This window comes from Homarus americanus, unplaced genomic scaffold (assembly GCF_018991925.1).
Source record: "Homarus americanus isolate GMGI-L3 unplaced genomic scaffold, GMGI_Hamer_2.0 scaffold24781, whole genome shotgun sequence".
NCBI classification, from domain to species: domain Eukaryota; kingdom Metazoa; phylum Arthropoda; class Malacostraca; order Decapoda; family Nephropidae; genus Homarus; species Homarus americanus.
Window position 1 is genome coordinate 1,103,211 of NW_024723430.1, and position 27,091 is coordinate 1,130,301.

The following is a 27,091-nucleotide window of genomic DNA, read 5'->3' on the forward strand; positions in this document are numbered from 1 at the left end:
GAGACAATTAGGTGAGAATATTAGAACGTGGTAAATATTATGGCAGTGGTGAGTAATTTACCTGTTGGCCTTGTGGGTAAAGCTAAGCAATATTGCAAAGGTAACTAATAATATATATATATATATATTTTTTTTTTTTAAGTCTTGTTGTCAATCGGTTTGTTTATATACAAACTTGGATGTGTGCGCTATGGGCTTTGATTATTTTTATTGAGGTACATTTAGGTTAGGTTAGGTTTGGTTAGGTTTGGTTAGGTTAGGTTAGGTTAGGTTAGGTTAGGTTAGGTTAGGTTAGGTTTGGTTTGGTTAGGTTAGGTTAGGTTTGGTACATTAACGTGTTGTTAAGGTTGTTTTTTGTTTATTTTGAACAGGTGATGAAAAAAAATGGTCTTATAAATAAACTAACCTAACCTAACCTAACTCCAGTTCACCTTTTTGTTCTGTTGTTATTCATATTTAACATAAAATAGATAAAAACTTAAGGGAAATAATTTTAGCTTTTATATGGTGGAAAAATGAGTATGAAGAAGTCCAGCATATAGAGTGAGGCCTTCCAGTGCTGGGCGTGACAGCAGAGAGTCGCCAGCAATTTACATCCTCGCTCACAGTAAATAAAAAAAGTGAACAAAGTTGCCTCAGTTTAGTCCCTGGTTAAAATTTTTAGTTTCAGTAACTTTATATAACGTAAATCTATAGGAAAAATACAGTATATTTTAATTACCTCAAAACTAATTAACTAATTGGAGCCTAGAGCAGGATTAACTGACTTCACTTACAGGTTTTCCGCATTGAGTCGTCTTTTTCTTCGCCTCAGGTGCTGCTGCGTGTATAGGAGAACAGTCGTATGCTAATGACCAGATCTCCGTCACACTTGTTCTCAGAGTAAAGATAGAAGTGTGGTCATTTAAGGTGTGGGGTAATGGTGGAGGGGAGGTAGTGGTTGGTGTGTTGGGGGGGGTGACGGTGGAGGGGAGGTAGTGGTTGGTGTGTTGGGGGTGACGGTGGGAGGGGAGGTAGTGGTTTGTGTTGGGGGTGACCATGGTTGGAAGCATAAAGTTAGGGTGGCACTCAAAACAGGCGATATAGTGCCATTGTAAGGTTGTAGTGGTAGTTATAGTGGCACTCTAAAACAGGCGATATAGTGCCACAAGGTTGTAGTGGTAGTAGTTATGGTGGCACTCTAAAACAGGCGATATAGTGCCATTGTCAGGTTGTAGTGGTAGTAGTTATGGTGGCACTCTAAAACAGGTGATATAGTGCCATTGTCAGGTTGTAGTGGTAGTAGTTATGGTGGCACTCTAAAACAGGCGATATAGTGCCATTGTAAGGTTGTAGTGGTAGTAGTTATGGTGGCACTCTAAAACAGGCGATATAGTGCCATTGTCAGGTTGTAGTGGTAGTAGTTATGGTGGCACTCTAAAACAGGCGATATAGTGCCATTGTCAGGTTGTAGTGGTAGTAGTTATGGTGGCACTCTAAAACAGGCGATATAGTGCCATTGTAAGGTTGTAGTGGTAGTAGTTATGGTGGCACTCTAAAACAGGCGATATAGTGCCATTGTCAGGTTGTAGTGGTAGTAGTTATGGTGGCACTCGACTCTTTATTATTGACTATGGAGAAAACAACAGAAAATCCTCGTATGTGTTTGCCTGACTGATACTTGAGCCAACTCAGCCCTTTATATATTTGGTATCACGAATCAGCAAAAAACATAGACTAGACCTAAATATTGTTGATAACACAAGAGTCAGGTGTGATATTTGAGTCATCCATCACAGTAAGGAGCTCATGTAAACATATCTATCCTATCAAACATTAAAACAAGATCAAATAAACTACCTAAAACTCTTTGTTCTGCTCTTAATGTACACCCTTCAGCTCTCACTCCTCCTTACTGAAAACACACACACACACACACACACACACACACAAAATCTTCATCTCTGCCACTCGAGTTATTACTTCACGCTGTTTAATTAATTACAAGTATATTACGAACAAAAAAGGGAAGTTCCTCAGTGTTCATGTTGGTTATTACATCAGACAAAAACCTTTACGTTAAAAGATAACACTTGAGCTATCGTGGGGGGGATTACCGAAGCGGGTGTTGAGCTATCGTGGGGGGGATTACCGAAGCGGGTATTGAGCTATCGCAAAGTGGACTGGTTGATGGGAATGATGTTGATTGTGATGGCTATAATGATTGTGGTTAGTGATGGTGGTTGTGGTAGTGATGGTGGTGACAGGTAGTAGTGGTGGTAGTGGTGTTTTTCGTGGTGATGGTGGGTGTCGGTCAGCAGCAAGTGTGTGCATGAGTTAGTGGTGAACCTCGACACAAACACACAACAGTACCTGACCAAGACCTCCGAGCGGCCACCACTCCCACCTCCACCGCCACCTCCAATACTCTGGTGGCTAACAAGCGTCTCCTCACATCACATAAGCATCTCCAGCGTAGTTTGGATCGTGACACAAGTCCTCTGTTGTTGTTGATGATTTAAATTCTCCAACAAACGCATATAAAACTTTAAGGCTTTTTGATCGGTCTTTAAGATTAATAATAATAAAAAATATTGTGTCGGTTTTGTTAATTTAGAAAAAAAAATAATCATTGGAGAAAATCGCAATTAAATTGACAACTCGGCAGCGGGGAGGGGAAGAGGAGAAGGGGGAGGAGGAGGAGGAAGAAGAGGAAGACGAGGAGGAGGAGGAGGAAGACGAAGTGGAGGCCCCCGTCCAAGTTAGCAAGGAACTCATTCTTTTTCAACTGCAGCCTCGTGACACAGTTCAATCTCTATGTTAATGAGACAAGTTATCTTTATGCCCGAACTTCTTCATTTATTGCTCGGTCTTATTAAACCTAATTTATGACAATCAAATGACTGTATTCCTTTGTGTTCCTGTGACGGTGTAAAGTCGTATATAAGTTCCCCGTTGTTCGTCTGGGCTTTATCGTTTTCTTCTTGGCTCTGATAAACTTGTCTGGTGAATCACTGGTTTGTTTACCATAAAATTTAATACGTGTGTGTGTGTGTGTGTGTGTGTGTGTGTGTGTGTGTGTGTGTGTGTGTGTGTGTGTGTGTGTGTGTGTGTTTGTGTGTGTGTGTGTGTGTGTGTGTGTGTGTGTGTGTGTGTGTGTGTGTGTGTGTGTGTGTGTGTGTGTGTGTGTGTGTGTGTGTGTGTGTGTGTGTCTTTCCTCTGTTAATTGTACTTGACATGTGAAGGGTAATTTAAATATTGGTCGTGAAATTCTCGGTATTTAAGTATTTTTGTTATCGTTGGGTTAATTTGTATTGGTGTTTATTTAAGTAATTTTTATATTTAGGTCTATTTTCCTTTAGATGGACATCTTTGATTTGCTTACTATTATACAGGGGTTGCTAATTAGATTCTCAATGACAGGTGTTTATTGATGTACACCTGGGCAAGAGATGTGCCTCATAACAGGTGTTGATAAACTCAGCAGCAACACACATACCTGGTCCTGGAGGTAGAGGCTTCTGCCAATTACCTTCACCTGGGACATATAACTAATTAACACAGTCAAAGGGACAACAAGAAAATAGATAACACTCTGCTTCCAATATTAATCGCGAAGCTTGAATAATTAATTAGTTTCTCACGCAGCAACCAGCAGACGTAGCATTTTATGAGTCAAGATGATTTAGGTGTTAATATTTAATTCCTCGTTCAGCTTTACTTAATTTTAGTCGTTGATTATTATTTATTTTAGTTGTGTGGGTGTGGGTGTGTGTGTGTGTGGGTGGGTGGGTTTGGGTGTGGGTGTGTGTGTGTGTGTGGGTGTGGGTGTGGAGTCTGGGTGTGTGTGTGTGTGTGTGTGGGGGTGTGGGTGTAGGTGTGGGTGTGTGTGTGTGTGTGTGTGTGTGTGTGTGTGTGGGTGTGTGGGTGTGGGTGTGTGTGCGTGGCAGCTTCCATTACTGAACTTCAGTATGCAGACGACCTCACCCTTGTTGCTCTGAACACAACCTATAGAAGAACCTGAACACCTACTTGCCAGATGAGTAAGCCTGCACTTCGACGTGAGGAATTGAATGTACGTAAGACTCCAGATTCTCTTTCAGCCTGCCCCTGGTTCAGACACACCTCCACCATCCATCCAGCTTAACGGTACTACCCTCTCTAATGTTACCCACTTTCGGTATCTCGACTCCCACCTGTCCACCACCGCAGACATCGGTGAAGAAATTCAGCATCGGATCAGATGTGCATCTGAAGCCTTTGGCAGACTCCGAAACCGTATCTTCAGCTGTAGGGAGCTGAAATTAAATACAAAGTTACATATATATCGGGCAGTGGTTCTCTCCACCCTGCTATATGGCAGCGAGACATGTTTCACATACAGGAAGCACCTCAAGACACTTGAAAACTTTCACCAACGTAGTCTACATTCCATCCTCCGAGTTCGCTGGAAAGACAAGAGAACAAATGCCAGTATTCTTGCTGTTTCTACTGTAGGAGCACCGAGGCTACCATTATCCACGAACAACTATGTTGGACTGGCCATGTTACCCTCACGGACGACAGTAGACTGCCAAAGCAGCTACTTTACAGTCACCTAACGAATAGTAAACGTAACGCTGGCGGGCAACTGAAAAGATATAAGGATAGTCTAGAGACAAACCTGAAAAAGTGCTAAATCGACCCCCTCACCTGGGAGTCGATTACTCCACATCGTAACGCTTGGAGGAGCACCACAGGAGAAGGTGTCAATACTTTCAAGTTAGCCCGACAGCAATTCGAGGCAGACAAGCGCCAACGCTTGAGAATGTTAATATCACTGTATACAATATATGACTTGTAATATAAACGCAACACTGTTAAAATATTCACAACAAATTATTTACAACACGTGTAAATATAAAACATAAATTCCTGGTCGTTTTGTAATAATATCAGTTCTATTCAGGACAGTGTTGCCAGATATATTGTTCCAAACACGAACCATACGCGTATACTTATTCCTGTGGCCTGTACATGATAACGAAGAGGGTGGGGTGAGGAAAGAAAAGGAGGGGGTGGGGTGGAGATGAAGAGAGAAAGGAGGGGGTGGGGTAGAGAAAGGTGGGGGAGTGGGGTGGGGGGTAGAAAGAAAGGTGGGGGTGAGGAGTAGAGGAGGGGGTGGGGGAGTGGTAGAAAGGTGGGGTGAGAAAGGTGGGGGTGGGAATTAGAAAGATAGAGATGGGGGGGTGGGAGGTGGGGGTAGAGAGAAAGGAGGGGGGTGGGGGGTGTGAGAAAGGCAGGGGTGGGGGTAGAGAGAAAGGAGGGGGGTGGGGGCACGTTATCTCAAAATTAATCCCTTAAGTAGTCTTAATCTTTTAATCACACATTTAATGATTAATATTTACTATACGCTTTTTTAAAGAGGATAATTTATATCTAAGAATAATTGAGGAAAATATTAACACCTTAGACCTGTGTACTGGTGTGTGTGTGTGTGTGTGTGTGTAATTTACTCCTTTGTTCCTCAAGCTTATAGATCTATCAGAAATAATTTAATTACCTTTTTTGCTTGCTGGTCCACCAATTATTTGGCTGCCAAACACACTCCTGGGAGGAGTGCAGAGGGCTTGAGAAGTATTAAAACAAACAAAATTCTGGGTGTTTTGTTTTCGTTTTATTAATAATGTATGGCTGGATCTTTGCTCTAAATGTATCCAGTTTGTTTGTTAGCTCACAGGAGGACTTGTAAATACCACCCTGCCGTTCCTGGGTGGGTGGGTGGATGGGTGGGTGGGTGGGTGGATGGGTGGGTGGGTGGGTGGATGGGTGGATGGGTGGTTGGGTGGGTTTTAATTTTAGGGATACTGTATACGTTTTCAAATGGTTATATCAATTTATCCTCTCTCTCTCTCTCTCTCTCTCTCTCTCTCTCTCTCTCTCTCTCTCTCAGGTCGCTACGAGAATAGTAAAATGAAGACGGCGTGTGACCCTGACAGCTGTCGTGCCCAGCTGTCAGGTCGCATTTCTTTACAATTTATTATTTGGAGTACGATTCAGGGATTGGAAATATTTATATTAGGTTTTGAGTTTTCTCCATTGCTTGTGTTTTCTTTACCGAGTTACTAGTTTTTTTTAATGAAGGGTTGACTGGTGGCGGTGGGTGGTGACTGGTGGCGGTGGGTGGACTGTGTAGTGTTGTCATTGACGGTGCATGTCGGTATGTCTGAGTTTCTGTGATTGGTTTGTTTGGTACCTGTCCGGTGATTGGTCAGATGGCCTGTATAAACCTTAATCTACCCTTAGCTAATCATTAGAATTGGAGCCCAATCCTAAAGCACCCCCACCCCAGCCTGTACCCCACCCCGCACCCCTCACCCCCACCTTCCTCACCCCCCACCCCGTCACCCCTCACCCCCCCCTCTTCCCCCCCCCTTCTTATCATTAGGAATTGGGAGATTTGGGGTCTAATCCTATTATGCCAGATTGTAACCCAACCTAACCTAACCCCCTTCAGGTAGCTTACGGGTGGTTAATCGGGTGAGATAATCTGGGGGGTGATAATGGTAAGTCCATCCACAAATTGTATAAGGTTCAATCTCGGGTGATACTGACTAAAGGATTGTGTTTATATTATTACACTACACTACACTGCACTACACTGCACTACACTACTCTACTCTACACTACACTACACTACACTACACTACACTACACTACTCTACACTACACTACACTACTCTACTCTACTCTACTCTACACTACACTACACTACACTACACTACACTACACTACTCTACTCTACTCTACTCTACACTACACTACACTACACTACACTACACTACTCTACACTACACTACACTACACTACTCTACTCTACTCTACTCTACTCTACTCTACTCTACACTACACTACACTACACTACACTACACTACACTACACTACTCTACACTACACTACACTACACTACACTACACTACACTACTCTACACTACACTACTCTACTCTACACTACACTACACTACACTACACTACACTACACTACACTACTACAAAGGGCTGGAGGACAACACGGAATTCCTGTGTTAAAGACAGAAATGTATTTGTCTTCGTCTCTTATGCTTTACGAACAGTTGTAACCAGCTTAGGGAGTCTTAACAACGATACTGTCTTAAGGTCTTGAGTCTTTAATATATTTGTAGTCGAATAAATATTTTTTTTCAGTCTTGAGAGTCTTAACAAGGATGTGGTCTTTAGGTCTTTATGCTATTAATATATTTATGGATTATATTCTTTCCTTGTGTTGCCTTGAGAGTCTTTAATAGGGGTGTTAAAGACCTCGTAACGTCATGATGGTCTTAATAGGAAATACAGTCTTTAAGTTTATATATATTTATACAGACAAAATATAAACAGTTTACTTCTTTTACTGATGGCAAATTGAGTATCGGTTGCTTTCTCGCTTGCGTCCTTGCGTCCTTGAGTGACGCCGATAATAGAATCACGTTGAGAAAGGTTGAACGTGACAAGACAGACTATAAAAAAGATGATTAAAACTACAGTATATTACACTTATATCGTTACAACTCAGGCGATAACACACACATATATCGTTACAACTCGGGCGATAACACACATATATCGTTACAACTCGGGCGATAACACACACATATATCGTTACAACTCGGGCGATAACACACACATATATCGTTACAACTCAGGCGATAACACACACATATATCGTTACAACTCGGGCGATAACACACACATATCGTTACAACTCGGGCGATAACACACACATATATCGTTACAACTCGGGCGATAACACACACATATATCGTTACAACTCGGGCGATAACACACACATATCGTTACAACTCGAGGGATAACACACACATATATCGTTACAACTCGGGCGATAACACACACATATATCGTTACAACTCGGGCGATATACGACGATAATAAGACATGATAAAGAATTGACAAACATAATCAGATATAGAATTAAATCTTTCGTTATAAAGTTAAATGTTTTATGAGACAATATATAAGGCAACTGATGTATAAGGAACGCTTGTTGTCTCCAGTCTCGACCAACAGAGGGAATTAAAATTATGAAAAATTATTTGAAAATATTGAGGAAAAAAAATGAAAATTAATATTGATTATTTATAAAATCAACTTTGATAGGTAGAAGATAATATGACTAGAGAGTAATATCGCTATTGTGTTCTGATCACTAATGGAACTGAAATATTAAAAAAATAGCTCCTAGTAATAGTAGTCCTCGGTAGTATTAGCCCCCAGTACTAATAGAAAAAGTAATAGTAGCCCCCAGTACCATTAGGCCTCAGTAATATTAGCCCCCAGTAATAGTAGTCTCCAGTAATAGTAGTCTCCAGTAATATTAGCCCCCAGTAATAGTAGCCCCCAGTACTAAAAGCCCCCAGTACTAATAGCCCCAGTAATAGTAGCCCCAGTACTAATAGCCCCCAGTACTAATAGCCCCTAGTACTAATAGCCCCCGTACTAGTAGCCCCCAGTAATAGTAGCCCTAGTAATAGTAGCCCCCAGTAATAGTAGTCCCCAGTAATAGTAGTCCCCAGTAAAAGTAGCCAAAGTACTAGTAGCCCCCAGCCCTAGCCTAAGAGCATTAAAGTCCAGTTTCGGTTTTGCGCCGAATCTTAATAAAAATAAATAAATAAATAACCATTATAATATTAAATTAGTTTAAGAATTACAGTATAATATAAACTAGCTGCGTGGCCCGGGTGGAGGGATAGGTTGGAGATGGTGCATGGCCATCTCCTAGGCCACCCGCACCTCCCTACCAAATTTCAACTTTATATTTAAAATTGCGGAAATAAATAAAGTGAGGTACTACCGCCTGGGAAGATATTGGAAGCATAATGTGTTGTCTAATGGTAGACCCTGCTGCCATATGGCATCACGAAAATTGTGACCAAGTCCCAGGTTGCTGATCTGACTTTCTGTCTCATTTACACACAATTGTAGGGTCTCAATTGTTTCTATTACATGACAAAACAACATACATATAGCGTTTCTCACTGTTGATTTTTTTCATTCTTGCATTTCTTTGCATTTATTATTATCACAGTGTTGTTATTATTATTATTACCATCAATATTTTATTTTACTTTTTATTATAAATTTTATTTACTATGAATTATTATTATTATTACATTTTCGCCCCCGGGACCTGATGTGGGTCAGTGACCTGTGCCCGGGTGGGCTAATCCCGTAAAAAAACAAAAAAAACAAACAAACAAGATGTAAAAGTATTAATATATAAGTGATATCGCCGCTACTAGGATTAGGTTAGGTTAGCATTAAGTTAGGTTAGCTTTAGGTTAGGTTAGCATTAGGTTAGGTTAGCTTTAGGTTAGGTTAGCATTAGGTTAGGTTAGCTTTAGGTTAGGTTACCATTAGGTTAGGTTAGGTGGTATCGCCGCTACTTGAGTAAAAACGAAGAAAAAATCCTAAGTGTCACCGCCAGAGGTCGTTTATCAGTAAGGCAGACAAGATATTGCGGCAAGAGACGGGCAATCCCAGCTCTAATTTTTTCTCAGGATTAGTTTGTAATTAATGGATTCTTGGGGAGGGGGGGCTGGCTGGGAGGGGGACTGAAAGACAGACAGACACCACTGATTTATATACCTTACGGCAGGTCCTAGGAGGGAGGGAGGGAGGGCGAGGGATGATTAAGCGACAGGTGTACATGTATAGGCAGGTGGGTGAGGTTGTGTGGGGGTGGTGTGGGTGTTGACGTGTGTGTGTGTGGGGTTTATTGTTTAGATGTTGTGTTGCTTACTGCTACTTTTGGTTACTGTTGCGTACTGTTACTGTTGTGCTACTTATTGTTACTGTTATGTTGCTTACTGCTACTTTTACTATTGTTTTGCTTACTGTTGTTGCTGCTACTGTTGGTTACTGTTGTTGTATACTGTTACTGTTGTGCTACTTATTGTTACTGTTGTGTTCCTTACTGCTACTTTTGCAATTGTTTTGCTTACTGTTGTTGTTGCTGGTGTTTACTATTGCACACTGTTGCTCCTGCTGTTGTTTATTGTTGCTGATGTTGCTTAACTGCTACTGTTACCTAATTCTGTTGTTTTTTTGCTTTAGCGTGTTGAGTGTTGTTCATGTCACACACACACACACACACACACACACACACATAATACTGTGCATCTTTGTGTTATATTTACACCTGAAAGCTTTTGACGTCATAGTGAGGATGTTGGTATGATCCCACGTTTCCTAGCCACAGGTGAGGTAGTGCAGGTGTCACTCCCACGGACAGGTGAGGTAGTGTAGGTGTCACTCCCACTGACAGGTGAGGTAGTGTAGGTGTCACTCCCACGGGCAGGTGAGGTAGTGTAGGTGTCACTCCCACGGACAGGTGAGGTAGTGTAGGTGTCACTCCCACGGACAGGTGAGGTAGTGTACAGTAGGTGTCACTCCCACGGGCAGGTGAGGTAGTGTAGGTGTCACTCCCATGGACAGGTGAGGTAGTGTAGGTGTCACTCCCACGGACAGGTGAGGTAGTGTACAGTAGGTGTCACTCCCACGGACAGGTGAGGTAGTGTAGGGTATCCTCCCCACGGGCAGAGTGAGTATTATAGGTGTCCTCCACGGACAGGTAAGGTAGTATAGGTGTCACTCCCACGGACCAGGTGAGGTGGTATGCAGTAGGTGTCACTCCCATGGACAGGTGAGGGTAGTGTGGAGTGTCACTCCCACGGACAGGTGAGGTGGTGGAGTGTCACTCCCCCGGACAGGTGAATTAGTGTAGGTGTCACTCCCACGGATGGGGAGTGAGGAGCTAGTGCAGGTGTCCTCCCACCGGACAGGTGAGGTGGTCTGGGTGTCACTCCCACGGACAGGTGAGGTAGTGCAGGTGTCACTCCCCGGACAGGTGAGGTAGTGTAGGTGTCACTCCCACGGACAGGTGGATGGTGCAGGTGTCCTCCACGGGCAGGTAAGGTATTAGGTGTCACTCCACGGACGATGGTATTATAGATTGTCACTCACAGTTGAGTAAGGTGAGTATAGATTATCCTCCCACGGACAAGTGAGATGTGCAGGTGTCCTCCCACGGGCAGGTAGATATTATGGGTGTCACTCACGGACAGGTGAGGTGGTACAGTGTCCCACTCCACGGACAGGTGAGGTAGTGAAGTGTCCTCCCACGGACAGGTGAGGTAGTGTAGGTGTCACTCCCACGGACAGGTGAGGTAGTGCAGGTGTCACTCCCACGGGCAGGTAAGGTAGTATAGGTGTCACTCCCACGGACAGGTAAGGTAGTATAGGTGTCACTCCCACGGACAGGTGAGGTAGTGTAGGTGTCACTCCCACGGACAGGTGAGTGTGTAGTAACTTAAGAGTCAGAATTACAATGGAGTTTCCTACACCTGGTCTCCTGGGTGTAGCGTCTCCCGTCACCATGAGCATCACACACACACACACACACACACACACACACACATGGTACTGCTGACTGCTAGTGTATATTCAGTAGATGAGAATGCAATTACAGTGCACAATTTCCCAGAGGATAAAATTTTTCTCTCTCTCTCTCTCTCTCTCTCTCTCTCTCTCTCTCTCTCTCTCTCTGTTATTCGCCTCACGTGCAGATGTTCCTGTGCTTGTGGGGAAAGTGTGTGTGTGTGTCCGTCTTAAGTTATGTCAAGCCGTATGATTTTTTTTGTCCTGTTGTTAGGGACCGTCTGGTAAACACGGCAGTTATCGTGTTGTAATCCTTTTGTATTTAACACTGTGGCCTGGTTGTGGTTGTTGTTGTGGTTGTTTATTTGGTTATTGCTGTTGTGGTGGTTTGTGCTTTGGTTGTTGTTGTTGTTCTTGTTGCTCTTGTTTTGATTGTTGTTGTTGTTATTGTTTTTTGTGTCATTGGATGAAAACTCTTAGAGGTGACTATGCTTATATAGATGTGTACATTAGTTTGAAGTTATTTTTGAGAGAGAGAGAGAGAGAGAGAGAGAGAGAGAGAGAGAGAGAGAGAGAGAGCCACAGGTGCAGGGAGGTCTTTGTTACAGCTGCAGGAGGTCTTTATTACAGCTGCAGAAGGTCTTTATTACAGCTGCAGGGGAGGAGGTCTTTATTACAGCTGCAGTCGAGGAGGTCTTTATTACATCTGCAGGGGAGGTCTTTATTACATCTGCAGGGGAGGAGGTCTTTATTACAGCTGCAGTCGAGGAGGTCTTTATTACATCTGCAGGGGAGGAGGTCTTTATTACAGCTGCAGTCGAGGAGGTCTTTATTACATCTGCAGGGGAGGAGGTCTTTATTACAGCTGCAGGGGAGGAGGTCTTTATTACATCTGCAGGGGAGGAGGTCTTTATTACAGCTGCAGGGGAGGAGGTCTTTATTACAGCTGCAGGGGAGGAGGTCTTTATTACAGTTGCAGGGGGTCTTAGTTACAGCTGCAGGGTGTCAGTGTGTGGTGGAGTGTACAGGTGTAATAATCGTCTTGAAGCTACAGGCAACACAGGTATACAGTATAGTAATTACACGCATTAGTAGGTAAGATGGTCGGGTTTCCTGTTGCTAATGTTGAAGGTGTTGTTTGTTGTTGTTTGTTTGTTGTTTGTTGTTGTTTGTTTGTTGTTTGTTGTTGTTTGTTGTTGTTTGTTTGTTGTTTGTTTGTTGTGTGTTGTTGTTTGTTTGTTGTGTGTTGTTTGTTTGTTGTGTGTTGTTGTTTGTTTGTTGTGTGTTGTTGTTTGTCTGTTGTGTGTTTGTTTGTCTCTTTATTTGCTGTAAACACTTGATGCTGGTAAAACTGTTCTAATAAACCTCAAACCCTAGTTCTTGACACATGTAAAATCTAACATAACACCAACAGTTATAAGTTTCACTCTATAATATTAAACTTACATCACTTTAATGTATCCGTAAACAGATAACTTCAAATGTATAAATTCTTGAGACAATTGTGTGTTGAGGCAGCCAGAGGAGCGGCGGCTGTGTTAGCTCTTGTTAACTTGTGTTGGTGAGGTAATGATACAGTTGTAGCCACCAAGAGACTAAAACACGCGCCACGTACACAAGTAGGCGCGGCATAAATCACATGAGGCGTGGGATAGTACTTAGAGGAGGCGTGGGATAACACTCAGAAGAGGCGTGGGATAACACTCAGAGGAGGCGTGGGATAACACTCAGAGGAGGCGTGGGATAACACTCCAGGAGAGAGATGTGGGATAACACTCAGAGGAGGCGTGGGATAACTCAGATGCGTGGGATAACACTCGAGGAGGTGTGGGATAACACTCAGATGGGGATGTGGGCCACTCAGATGAGGCGTGGGATAACACTCAGATGAGGTGTGGGATAACACTCAGATGAGGCGTGGGATAACACTCAGATGAGGTGTGGGATAACACTCAGATGAGGCGTGGGATAACACTCAGATGAGGCGTGGGATAACACTCGAGGAGGCGTGGCGTAACAGCTGATTTTTGTTGACATTTTCATCACGTGGGTCTCATTAAATCCCAGTTGGTTGTGCTAGGTCTCCTTCTCGGCTCTTTACTTCTTCTTCTTTATTATTCCTATCCTCTCTGTTTAATATTTTCTCCTCTTCCTATCCTTCGTTGGCCATTTCCATTCCTAGTCTCTGTTATATATTCTCCACTCCCTTATTACATACACTATTTAAATCAAGTTGTTGTGATTAATAGAAATATAATGGCCTCATTACTTGGGTTTCACTACTCTTAAGTAAATGGCCTTTTGAAGCAATGGTTTTTATACCTGGTTATCTTTCAGTCTTTTGGAATGTGAGGAAAATGCTTGTACTGCCTTATGTTCTTGACCTACTTGAGGTGGGAATGGCATTGTAATCACCTGTTCACATCTCTGCCTAAGGTGACTCGGGTAAATGTCTTGATAAACTAAACTCATTGCTTCTGAATTAAATGGCACTGGGAAGTATTAAACCTCAGTCATTTAGAAATAGTCCCTAGACTGTGTGAGGTTAATGGTCACGTGAAATAATGACTTGATATCTCTCTGTAATTATTTCTCGAAGTGTATGACTGTGAAGTAAATTACCTTATTAGGTCGTGACTCTATATCACCTGCTAACATTACCAGCCTCGGTATCTGTGACGTAAATGGCCAGGTGTAACTTAATGATGACCCCAAGCCTGGCCAGGTTAATGATGCTTGTTCTTGATTGGTTGGAACACAAGCTGGACTAATCATAAGGCTTAAAGTAAATTGAAGGAAATGTATGAATAGAGTATACATATGGCTATGAATTAATGAGAAATGTATTAATAAACTATGACTGGGGATATAAAACAAAAAAAACAACTAAAAATAAAGTAAATAAAGGAATAATTTATGTATTTAGCTTTTAAAGAAAACAGGAGAATTTTTTTGTTGTCGATATCTGCGTCGCTGTGGTGTTGGGTCCTCGCCCGTCCCCACGACCTAATGATGATTCCCCATACACCTTTTGCTCTCCCACTCCACAAGTTATAGATCGGGCTAAAAAATTCACTTCCCTCCTAACACAGTTTTCCGAGATAGTTTGTTGAAGATGTCGAGTGGTGAACGACTGTCTCTGGACTATTAGGTTGTAGCCGCTTACCAATATAATATAGTGTGGCTGAGGATGGTAGAATGTGGTGCCAATGTAACATAGTGTGGTAGAATGTGGTGCCAATGGAACAGTGTGGTAGAATGTGGTGCCAATGCAACATAGTGCGGTAGAATGTGGTGCCAATGTAACAATGTGGTAGAATATGATGCCAATGTAACACAATATGTTAAAATATGGTGCCAGTGTAACACCAATGTAAAATAATGTAGTAGAATATGGTGCCAATGTAACTGTGTGCTAGAATAGGTTGTCAATGAACATAGTGTGGGAGAATATGGACTCAAATTTACATGTTTCACTTTTAACCTTCAAACATGATAAAAAAAATGGAATAGAGTTGTGAATTAAATTGGGAAATTAATAAAAAAAAATTCATGGATAAAAACTAAAATGATTGAATAAAAATATGTTTGTAGCCTTCAAACACTGACGACTAGATAAAGAATATAATTGAACAGTTATCATATATGACACACAAAATTCACCCATAAAAGAATTTTCCAGATTAACACAAAAACTGTTGAATTAGTGTAGTGTAGTGTAGTGTAGTGTAGTGTAGTGTGAGGTGAAGACAATGGGTGGTGAGGGTATCCATTCACCAGGTACAGGTATCCACTCACCAGGTAGTACAGGTATCCACTCACCAGGTACAGATATCCACTCACTAGGTACAGGTATCCACTCACCAGTTACAGGTATCCACTCACCAGGTACAGGTATCCACTCACCAGGTACAGGTATCCATTCACCAGGTAGTACAGGTATCCACTCACCAAGTACAGGTATCCACTCACCAGCAGGTACAGGTATCCACTCACCAGGTAGTACAGGTATCCACTCACCAGGTACAGGTATCCACTCACCAGGTAGTACAGGTATCCATTCACCAGGTACAGGTATCCACTCACCAGGTACAGGTATCCACTCACCAGGTACAGGTATCCATTCACCAGGTACAGGTATCATATCCCATCACCGTATAATCACACACCAAAGTTATCACCTGTTTTCATACACCAGATATAATCCACAGCTTTCATTTGAACAATCTACATATATAAAGCCTAATTTCCGAACATTCACTGTTATTTGCTCCCAAAGTATGGAATGATGGCCCCAAATCCGTATAATTGTACTCGCTATTAAGGTGATATTTTGTGCTTTTATACTAAAATGCATATTAAAAAATCTTCCTATTTTAATATTGTACACGTGTTTAACTTCATCCTATTACCAACGTACAGCTCACACACACACACACACACACACACACACACACACACACACACACACACACACACACACACACACACACACACACACACCACACACACACATACCACACACATACCACACACACACACACACACACACACACAGCAGGGGTGGCAAAGAGTAGCTAAGAAACACAAGGAAATGGCAGATATTGAAAGAGCCATTTCCTGATTAGCCGGATATTAGTCTGCCTCACCGGACTCCATTAAGAACTGGTTGGCTTTAAGAGACACCGTTTACCTATTACTAGCCGTCTCTTTCATTAGTAGTTGGGTAATGGGGAGATTTTACCATTAACTAGCTCCTACTTCATCTGGACTCATTGGTATTGGGGTATATTTACCTATTAACTAGCTGTCTATTTCCTCAGAACCCCACGAAAAGCTATTTATGTGGCATATATCTCCCATTAACTAATTGGCTCCTCCTCCTGACACCATTAGGATCGGATAATGGGGAACATTTATCATTACCTATTAGTTTACTACACCAGACCCCATTGAAAGATAAAAAAAATCGTCATTAGCCTCAAAAATCGAACTCCCATTAAAAATTAGCTTATAAGAGGAAGTATTTACCTTAAGAAACATTAACCATTAACCAGTAAAGAAACATTAACCATTAACCAGTAAAGAAAAATCTGCATTTGACCCCCATTGAAAGCTGGAATAGAAGCGGCAGTAATCACCATTAACCATTAGTCTGGTCATTGGAACCACCCATTAAGATCACAATTAGTAAAACAGATAACATATCCATTAATCAACATCCATCGTTTCCCATTAAACATAATAGAATAAACATTTAACATTTAACCAACATCTTTTGCCGGCTTAAAAACACATTAAAAAATACCCTAAAGAAATAAACATTCAACATTATAAAACCTCCCCTAAAAAGGATAAACATTCAACATTAATCAACCTATAAAAGAAAAAAAAATTGTTTACTTCACGGCAGATTTAGGACCAGAAAAAGGTTGAGGGTAAGAAGGAAATATGTTGTGTTTTCCTGGGTGGTTCGTGAGTCATCATCTCGAGGTCTGAGACAGTGTAATTGGCCGCACATTTTCCTTCCCCAAGATGACTCGACTTTGATCCAGTGTCTTTTATTCCCTAGTAACCTGAGAGTTAATCCTCTAACTGGACACACCTGTGATCCTACCCCCTCCTCCTCTCTCCCCTCCTCCTTCCCCATTTCCTCATTCCCTTTCCTTTCCCCTTTCACCCTTCCCCCTGTCGACACCAGCACCACCACCATCGCCGTTTCCACCCTTCCCTTGTCCCCCCCCCTCTCCCCCTACTCTAACCTGCTCCTCGACCAGATCTCACCTGGGCCCGAGACTCCACGCCCACCTTCCTTCCCTTCCACGCCCACCCGGCCATTTTCTTTCCCACTTCCATCCTTATTTCACCTTTTTGACCTCACTCTCCTCGTCGTTGACCCCCTACCCTCCCCTTCCTCCTCGACCCAATTGCCCTCCCCCCATCCACGACTCCCTCCCTCCCTCCCTCCTCAGCCCAATTGCCCTCCCCATCCACGACTCCCTCCCTCCCTCCCTCCTCGACCTAGCTTAACCTCTGAGAAATTCTGAAAAAAACGAAAATATTGTAGTTTTTCCTTTGCTTTTTTCCTCCTCTCTGTGGCGGTAAACATGAGGTGTAAACTCTAGTTATGAATCTATTTATTGGAAGCTATTGGTGAGTGGTTGTGTTTTCCCATCTACTGAGACTTATAAGCTGGACAGAAGATGTATTTATATAAGGTGTATACGGTATATATTATGTAGACGATATAGGACAAATATTGAGTTGTTTTTTAATCGTATCGTGTTGCCGCGGGGACTAGTGTGTTGTCCGTGTGTAATGGTCTCCGTAGCCCGTTAATGACTCAGGTGGGTCTCTGAGGTGTTTTTTTATCATAATTCTGTTTAACCTTTAACCACTAGACGAGGCCAAAAGCTTCCCATGATGAAGGGGGAAACTACACACCGCACCCTATAATTCTCTAACCCATGATGAAGTTTGGTAAAGTTTCCCCGGCAGTGGAAATGAAGCTTCGAGGTTTGAGTCTGAAACACCAAAATTAGTAACTTTATTTACCAACAGATGGCGCGCATGGCTGTATGTATTATTATAGAATGATAATATTAAGAGAGGTTTAATATTCCCCAATGCCTTAATTAAATATGAACAGGTATGCGTTGTGAACAGCTTGTGCTCGTAAGGACCTTCAATCACAGGTGTTCATAATGACTCCAGGTAAATCACAAGTTGAGCCCAGGTGACTAATGCTCCTAATGACCGGCAGGTGGACGGGGTTCTGCTTAATGGTGTCTAGACTGAACCTTAACGGTGGTGACGTAATATTCTCCTGAAATTTATCTTTTATCTAGATAGAGTGAAGCAAGTTATGGAATTGTATATACTGTATAAGGTAAATATCTCTGGTATACACATTATCATACATATGTTCTCTACTTCATCATACACATGTATACACCAACACTCGTCGTTAAAGAAATATAGAATACATCTTCCATTTATTCCTCACACTAAGGAAAAAAATGTGTTTCTTGTTTCATGAGATTTACCTTCGTGTTTTTAATTTACCTCCAGGCAGACAGTTTATCAAGCTTGTGTCAGCCGAGGTCATTACTCAGCCAGTGAATTGGTGTAATCTTAGAAAAAGAAAATAACTTAGCATTGGAAAGCATCATTAACTGTAGCTAGTCAGAGAGTATTAGAGTCAACAGTGTGTGTGTGTGTGTGTGTGTGTGTGTGTGTGTGTGTGTGTGTGTGTGTGTGTGTGTGTGTGTGTGTGTGTGTGTGTGTAATAATAATAATAATAATAATAATAATAATAATAATAATTAACGGTTTTATTGAAAGAGCTTGGCAGCAGAAGGCTGAAAATATACAATTACATATTTGGGGGAATGGGTTGAATTACAAATAATATACAAGTAACATAAGTGACACAAATAAGACATATAATAACTTAGATGGGGAAAAGCTCAAACTACAGTTCATTTCAACATAGTGACAGTGTAAGGAGCAGTGTTTACTGGGAGTGAATACACTGATTTATTACAAATTATTGATAATTTTTACAATGGTTGGGACTGGGCTGTTCTTATAGCGATCAGTTCGTGCACGTATGGGCTGGATGCGGTTGTGGTGTCGAACAGCAATTCTCGGACAAGGGATCTCAGGTGGTAGTAGGAGCCGGTGTCGGGGATGGTGTAGAAGCTTCTTACCAAATTTGCAGATGAGGTCGTGGTGATGGTCAGTGAGAGTCGAAAGGGTCAGTGTGTTGAGCGCTTCTTGATATGTGGAGTAGGAAGGAGAGAATCCATACCCCGTGTGTGGTGTGTGTGTGTGTGTGTGTGTGTGTGTGTGTGTGTGTGTGTGTTCTATCTTCATCTAGCACAGACAGACACCCTGCACCCTTACCTGATAATATTGACATCTTTCTCTTATACCCCGCTCTTATAAAAGGCTTTGAAGTACCGTGTAGGGAAAAGCAGAAGACATACCAGGATATGCATCTTCCTCCTCCCACCTCCCTCTTCCTCCTCCCCCTCCTCCTCTTCTCCTCCTCTTCCTCCTCCTCCTCCTCCTCCTCCTCCCTCCTCCTCCTCCTCCCTCCTCCTCCTCCTCCTCCCTCCTCTTCCTCTTCCTCCTCCTCCTCTTCCTCCTCCCCTCTCCTCCTCCTCTTCCTCTTCCTCCTCCTCATCCTCTCCTCATCCTCCTCCCCTCCTCCTAATTCTTATCCTAATCCTCCTCCTCTTCCTTCCTCATCTTTATATTCCTCCTCCTCCTGTCTCGTACATGAGGAGGATGAAAATCTCTGAAATATCAGATAAGGAGGGGGAGGAGATGGGAGAAGGAGGAGGAAAGAAGGAGGAGGCTGACAGCCATTCACACGTCCCCCCACTGCTGTGTTTACTCTGCTCTCCTTCTCCTTAAACCCGAGACAAAAGGTTGTGCAGCGCGGCCTCTCAAATGTCGTGGATAGAGACTGCAGTGTGTCCTCCTCCTCCTCCTCCTCCTCCTCCCTTTCCTCACCCTCCAATCTTTCCTTCTTTCCCTCCACCTTCTCCTCCAATCTTTCTTTCCTCTTCCTCCCTTTATAACAGTTTCCTCCGAATATATTTCCTCCTTTTCCTCCTCCCAAATCCAAGAACACTGACTTATTGTTTCTTCACAAATCGTATACCATTATTGGACGTTAACTGTGACTTAGTGTGTGTGTGTGTGTGTGTGTGACTGTGTGTGTGTGTGTGTGTGTGTGTGCGCGCGCGCGCGTGTGTGTGTGTGCGTGTGCGTGTGTGTGTGTACCTTATCCTCGTAGAGCTCCAGTGAATCCTACATCCTTCTTGCCCACAATCCTCGGTCAGGAACCTAACCTAACCTAACCTAACCTAACCTCCCCAAAATCTACTGCATCACATCCACTAAGGTCATGTATAAAATGAATGTTATGTATTTTCACTTCAGTGTTTTTAGGTTGGTCACTCATTTCAGATTCGTGTTATTCATCTTCATTATTGTTTGTGAGTTGGGGGTCATTTGGGTTTGTTTTATAAAGTAGTTAATATCTTGGTAGTTCTGTATTTGGTATCGTTGATTATACTGTGTACAGGTGAGTAGTCTTACCTGTTTCATTTTTGGATCACGTGAAGATTAGCCCCTCACCCACCCCCCCTTGGTCATTACACCTTAACGACCCCCTATGGGATATGAATTAAGGCTTCGTACCCAAGGATGATATGAATTATACATCAACCATAGAAAGACCAGCTTGATGGGTGTGTCGTTTGAAGAGTGAATATAATAATAACAAAATAATCACCCAGCAAGACTCAAGACTGGCGCATGGCGAAGAAGGTCACAGGCAAAAAAAAAAACATCAGTTAGGTGGAAAATATTACCCCTCCCCCACCTCCTCCCCCCACCCCCACCTCCCCTCCCCCTCCTCCTCCTCCCCCTCCCCCCCTCCCCTCCCTCCCCCCTCCCCCTCCTCCCCTTCCCCTCCCCTCCTTCCCCTCCCCCTCCCCTTCCCCCTCCCCTCCCTTCCCCCTCCCTTCCCCCCTCCCCTCCCTTCCCCTCCCCTCCCCTCCCCTTCCCCTCCCCCTCCCTCCCCTTCCCCTCCTCCTTCCCCTCCCTCCCCTTCCCCTCCCCTCCTCCCCCCTCCCCCCCTCCCCCCTCCCTCCCCCCCTCCCCTCCCTCCCTTCCCCTCCCTCCCCTTCCCCTCCCCTCCCCTTCCCCCTCCCCTCCTTCCCCCTCCCCTTCCCCTCCCCTCCCCTTCCCCTCCCCTCCCCCTCCCCTTCCCCCTCCCCTCCCTCCCCTTCCCCTCTCCCCTTCCCCTCCCTCCCTTCCCCCTCCCCCCTCCCTCCCCCCCTCCCCTCCCCTTCCCCCCCTCCCCCCCCTCCCCCCTCCCCCTCCCCCCTCCTCCTTGAACCCCCCCAAGCACATCTTGCTCACCAGCAGAGGGGGCTTTTGTCTGCCTTCCTCACCCACATCTCATGAAGTTGATCTTTAAGTCACCTACTGTAGTCAACTTAAGTTTATGATGGTAAAGTCATGGCTTATGTAAAGTGTGTTGGGGAGAGGTTTAAAAGTTCATTTATTTACACTGCTTAATGTGTTATAGCTCGTAATTCTCCTCTCTCTCTCTCTCCTCTCTCTCTCTCTCTCTCTCTCTCTCTCTCTCTCTCTCTCTCTCTCTCTCTCTCTCTCTCTCTCTCTCTTTGGTTGCCATCTGTCCATAGCCTGACTCGTGTTATTTTTGTACTCACATGTAAGAGGCAAACTTAATTATGGTGAAGTCAGGTGTTTTGTTATGGTGATGAAGTCAGGTGTTGTGTTATGGTGGTGAAGTCAGGTGTTGTGTTATGGTGAAGAATATGTATTTTTAAATGTCTTTGGAAAAAATTTGAAGGGCGACGGTGAATATCAAGAACTTTACCTTACCTTACCTTACCTTACCTGACCTGACCTTACCTTACCTTACCTTACCTGACCTGACCTTACCTGACCTTACCTGACCTTACCTGACCTGACCTGACCTGACCTGACCTTACCTTACCTTACCCAACCCAGTAACCTAACCTAACCTAACCTAATATTTCATGGGGATTTCTTAACGCTGGAACTTGTGTCACCCACCTCCTCGCCGGGGGGGGGGGGTCGCAAAGCCTCGGTAAAGCTGGACGTAACGTTAATATTTTTTTTTATGACATTTTTGGTACAAACTTTTAAAAGCATAAAATGTGTCTTGCTTATGAAGGTGTTAGGTCATGTGTGGATTAGGATGAATTAGGATTAATTTTTTCTCTTGTCTTAATTCATATCTCTTGGTGATTGGTTGGTGATTTAAGTTTAGTTAGTTGGTGGTGATTAGTGACCTGAGTGTAGTTGGTGATTCAGGCTTAGTCTACCATAGTGGTGATTGTTGACTCAAGTTTGTGTGGAGTGGTCGTCTTATTGTAGAAAATACATACATACATACATACATACATACATACATACATACATACATACATACATACATACATACATACATACATACACACACACACATACATACATACATACATACACACACACACACATACATACATACATACACACACACACACATACATACATACATACATACATACACACATACACACACACACATACATATATACATACATACATACATACATACATACATACATACATACATACACACACACATACATACATACATGCATACACACACACACACACACATACATACATACATACATACACACACACACATACATACATACATACATACATACATACATACATACATACATTGAATTATTACATCTGTCGTCTAATTGCGTGTTTTAATATTTCTACACACGACCTCCAGCGTCACTCCCTCCTCCCTTCGTCTCTACATCTGGTGAATCCCGTCGTGTTGTTCAATTATCATTTTTCCCTTACTTTCTTTAGACATCCATTAGGTTCAAGCCAACTACATTTGCATACCATCAACAGAACTTCTTTACCTGAATAATGTTTTTTTTTTTTAATTTGTTCATTTAATACCATAATCTCTCGTGGCTCTACCATGTGTAATAGAGTGTGTACTTTATACTATGGAATAGAGTCTCGTATCCCATGAAAAATAGAGTCTGTCAACATTATACCAGGAAAAAAATATTTCAGCATGTTTGTAACACACAATACTTTGGAAAACTATATCATGATAAAATAGGCCCTACTAACACCATACTTTGCAACAATACCATACTCTGCAACACTATATCATGATAAAATAGGCCATACTAACACCATACTTTGCAACAGTACCATACTCTGCAACACTATATCATGATAAAATAGGCCATACTAACACCATACTTTGCAACAGTATATCATGATAAAATAATTAATTCCTGGTAATAAGTCTTACAATATTGACTAAAACTAAAGAGTGTAATAAGACCTTCAGGGGGCTGCTTACACTCCTGACAGATTAATCTAAATCATGTTCGCATTACCTGGTGAGATTATACCTGGCGACATGAACCTTACTTTAATTACTCGGTACACCTGCTTTTTGAAGGTGTACACGGCTGTTTGCGACGTGACATTTATTCTTTTTAACTTGGGTGTCAAATAAAAAATTGAATTCGTTTGATGGAAAAAGAAAAGTATTTGATTAAAGTTTTGTGAGTCCTCCTGAGTGTATTAATTTATTAGTGTTGAATGAATTTATTAGTGTTGTATTAATGTATTTATTTTTCTCTTGGTTTCTACTGTTATGTAAATACAATAGTTAATGAATAATAATAGTTGAAGTAAATAGACTAAAAAAATCCATAATCGATTTTTTTTTTAGTTTTACGTAATAGAATGTTAGTCTTAGGTTAGGTTAGGTTAGGTTAGGTTAGGTTAGGTTAGGTTAGGTTATATTACTGAGGTAAGAAGGGCGTAGGTTGGTATAGTATCTGTGACCCCGGACTTGCGTTAGGTCTCAGATGGGTTAGGTTATGTTTCATGAATGACGCAAAGTTGAGGGAAGTTCATATCTGTCTGACACCTTGCGACACCTCAGGCAGCATTACTTATAGTGAGGCAGAGGTAAGTGAGTTTATATTTACCAAATTTAAAGAGTCACTATCAAAATAAATAAGAGTATGTTACAGTAATTGATGAAATTGGTAGTTGAAGGTAGTAATAGATTGCCATTAAGTCGTTACCTCTTAACAGATCGAAAACGTAAGTTAAGTAAAAAGTATTAAAATATTTGGCGAGGTAACGATCCCAGGAGGAGGCGGGATGCACACACACTCCGTGGACCAGAATGACTCGAGATATATCATAAATTGAATCGATGAGGCGACTGGAAAATGTGTCAACGACTCTCAATTTATCAGAGGTCGACTCGAAGGCAATACGACAGCCAGCCAGCCAGTTCACGCTAGTCAGTTCTTGCCAGTCAGATCTTACCAGTCTCTTCCCCGCCCACCACCACCATCCTCCCCACCCACCACCACCACTACTACACCCATCCTCCCCGCCCAACACCACGCCCATTCAGTCCGTCCTCCCGCCCACCACCACACCCAGCCCGCCCATCACACCCAACCTCCGTTAACTCGCGCCTATATGTTACATTTGTTGTCCAGGTGATGTTATGGTCAGGTAGAGGTCGACTGCCAAATTTGGAAAAACCACCACAACCATTGAAGACTCTCATGCTGGGAACAACACCAGAGTCAAAACACTTCTTGGAAAATATACGGAAGTACAATTCATGCTTCCAGATGACATCCTTTGGAGCTACCAGAGTAGTTCGTGAGCACGGATACATACCAACATTCAAGGTCCAGGGTCAAGTCTATCACAAAGCAGGATCCCTCTTACCACTGGAAGATGAGCAGGCAAAGTTCCTCCAAATCTACTTCATGGGAGATCATGAAAAGCAGACTACTATCAGGTGTGGCAACATTCAAGCTGTCAGACATCACATTGTCCTATCTATCCAAGAAATGCTGCATGAGCGCAACACGTATGTACAGTCATTTAAAGATGCCCTGGAAAACATGCCTTCTGAGGAGTACAAAGTCAGGATCAAAGCAGACACGACCCCTAAGGGAGAACATGAAAGAAGACTCAATGCTCCTGTAGTTGATGAAGTAGCCATCCTGATTGTCGGTCAAGAGTTTGAGAAACGAGACATCATACTCAAAATGAGAGACGAGTCGCTCACAAGAAGAACATGATGCCACATGTACTGGAAGCTACAATACTGACAGGAAAAGCTAAAGGAGAGGACGTTTTTATACCAAGGATACCTCTCATCACCACTGACCTGCCATTTGAGTTCAAGCGACTTCAGTTTCCGGTTAAAGTGAGCTTTGCCATGACCATCTACAAAAGCCAGGGACAGTCCCTAAAGATGGTTGGCCTAAATCTGGTGTTTCCTTGCTTCTCTCATGGACAGTTCTATGTTGGATGCTCCAGAGTGGGAACTGGCAAAAATCTGTACATGCTTGCTCCTAATGGCAAAACCAAAAATGTGGTCTACCTTAATGCACTACAGTGAGACAATGTGGAGCTTCCCGGAGGGTGGCGTCCTATCGTGGCCTAGCGAAAGAGCCGCCCGGAGGGCGGCGATTCCGCTAGTCTAACATAATCTAAAGCTAACCTAACCAAACGCTAACCTAACGCTAACATAACCTGCTTTTAACCTAACGCTAACCATAACCCAACTTAACCTAACGCTAACTTAGCCTACTCTTAACTTAACCTAACGCCAACTTAACCTACTCTTAACTTAACCTAACGCCAACTTAACCTACTCTTAACTTAACCTAACCCCGCCAGGTAGTGTTAAAGTAGTTAAGCCCCAGGTAAAATAAACTGGTGTAGCTAATCTCTTCATGAACCTCTTTTGTAGTAAGTGTTTCTCTGGGATGGATGAAAGGGGATCCGTTTATTTAGTCTACAGAATCCTCCGTTTTTGTAGTGACGTCACAACCTCGGTCGATTATTGTTACTAAGGTGAATAAACATTTGGATACATATACCTGAAGCCAAGGAGAGAGAGAGAGAGAGAGAGAGAGAGAGATGATCTGAGGAGGGAGGAGGGTGTGCACGGTTACCTAACCAAGAGGATGAGTGTGGGGGGGTAGACTTATATAACTCTTTTAGTATTGCGTTCAGGGTTAGGTTAGGTTGAGAATTTATGGAGTGTCGTGAAGGCGTGGTCGAGATGTGGTAGAATATATGAATTTTGCGGCAGTAGGAAGCTGGTAATATATTGTGGCCCGAGTGTATTGTGAAGACTGGGGAACAACTTTACACACTTCTGCTAAACATTAAATGAATTACTAAAAAAAAAAAAAAATTGCTCAAAGACTCGTTAGGGGTTGATAGTTGAATTGTAAGTAAAGTTGAAGGTAAAGGTTTGGTTTGGTTTGGTTTGGTTTGGTTTGGTTAGGTTAGGTTAGGTTTGGTTACGTTACGTTACGTTACGTTACGTTACGTTTGGTTAGGTTAGGTTACGTTTGGTTTGGATCATAATGGGGAAATAATTTGTATTGTTGTTGTTGTTTTTGTTGTATCGTGTATTATGTTGTTTTTGTATAGTGTGAGTATTGTGAGTTGTTGCTGTATAGTGTGTGTAGTGCGTGTTGTTGGTGTATAGTGAGTCAAAACAGTGGAGAATATAGTGTGTGTGTGTGTATCCGTGTGTAGGAGCGTCCGGCAGAGCTGACACGACACAATCCGAATTCGAAATTTTCGGGATTTGGATTTTCTCTTGATAGGTTTGGGTCCAAGTGACTTTGTCGGATTCAATCGGATTGGTGGATATAACAATCATTTCTGTCTTCGCTCGACTCAGTGGACGCGGTGGTTAAGGCTACCTGTCACTAACTGACATTCACCTGGACACATCCTTCACACCTTGAGGTTAACATTAATAATAGAAACTGGCTTAATAGAATAACATTATATTTGTGTAAGTATTTGTGGTCTAAATATATATCGATAGTTTAACTTAGTTGTACATTCATAGGTCAGTCATGATAGGGTGAAGTGTACGGAATTATGTTGTTCAGGTGTTTTTAATTATAAAGTTCATGCGTATTGTAATAGGTAGATGATGATGTACATGTTATGGTGATTTAACTAGTATATTTTCGCATTG